Here is a 1,662-nt window from a genome sequence, read left to right as displayed (position 1 = left end):
TCAAATTACATATATATATATAGATTTATCTATTCATTTACCCCTATGTATCTATATGTCTCTCTATCTATAGAGAAAGATATTGAGAAATGAAGAGTGACATAGCTGTGCACTGTGACTCAGAAGCAATGACAGTCTAGAAACAATGAGCACACAAAATACTCAAATCTTGATTTCTAAATGGTATCTTCCACTAAATTAACTCAAATTCCTTGGAAAAAATAGCTTGTTCCAAGGCCGATGCAAGGAAAATACATAAGTCAGATAATAAGTTCTCAAAAGATGAAAAGGGAATGTCAAGAAGGCACAGAGCCAGTTTGAAGGGACTCCCACTGGCCAGAACTGAGATAATTTGAGTATCAAATAAATTTTGATATGACATATAATAACTTTTGAATTAAATGGGAAGTCATGAGTTCATATTGATATGAATAAATAAATGAGGGGAAAGAAAAATTCCTTTCTTATAATATAATGCCATGCAATAAATTAAGAATGATAGAAATAGAAACTATTGACAGAATTTGCAATCATTTTAGTGGTGAAAGATTTAGGCTAAATAATCAATGGATGCCAAATGCAAGGGAGTGAATTATAGCCTTAGATTATCTCCCCACAAAATACTAATCAATCACAAAGATAGAAAAGCTGACATTATGTTAGAGAAAAAGGGCAGACACCAATTTAACCAAATGATCAAGTTTGACAACACCAGTGTGCAACAGGCTGGTATTGCATGCCCTCTGATGTGATGTGCTGAGAGAGCCACAATTTTTCTGTATGTCCTGAGAGTTGAGATGGGCAAGATTGGAAGATATTGTGCAAAATTAAAAGTCTATATTCTAAAACTGCAAAGGTCATGAAACACAGAAAATACTGAGCAGCTGTTGAGACTGAAGGAAATCTGAATTATGATAATAAAATGCAACATGTTATCTCAAATTGGATCCGGGACCAGAAGGAAAAAACAAAAAGCCTTTGATGAAGCAGTTGGGATGGATGTGATTGCAATATATGGATTGGACGGTAGTACTGTGTCAATATTGATTTCCTGATTTGGATAGTTGTGATTATACAGGAAAGTGCTTTATTTGGGGGAAATAGACACTGGCATATTTAAGGGTGATTATGTCTTTATCTCAGATGGTTCAGAGAAAGAATAATGATAATGAATGAGTCTGAATATGTGTATAGGTATATTCATGTGTGTATGTATGTAACAGTTGTTCCCTCCAGAGACTGAGATTCTAATTACCACCTCAACCCAAACAAAATCTTAAAAGTTTTCAAGACTCTTCAATTTTTGTATAATGCATAGAAATATTACACTAAAAAATAGCTTTTATTCTGAAAATCATAATTATTAAATAGGGGGCTGAGAAGTTCCTAGCCTTTCCCCCAAAGAATAAGAAAACATATATCACTTTCTCCCTAGATTTGATCTTTGAGTTTAGGAAGTAATGACATTCTATTCTACTAAAGACCCATAGTGAATTTTTTAAGATCTTGTGTGTCTTCTGATTTAGAGAAAGGAAGCACTGACTGTTAAAAGAAACATGCTATAGAAAAAAATGATCAAGAGAATAGAGAAAAATAGGAGACATAAGCCAAAACAACATTGTTTAAATAAAAAATAATAATTCTTCTTTTACTTTTGTTTGT

The sequence above is a fragment of the Grampus griseus genome (genome assembly GCF_964374135.1).
Source record: "Grampus griseus genome assembly, chromosome: 4".
Classification (NCBI taxonomy): Eukaryota; Metazoa; Chordata; class Mammalia; order Artiodactyla; family Delphinidae; genus Grampus; species Grampus griseus.
This window is presented reverse-complemented; position numbering follows the sequence as displayed.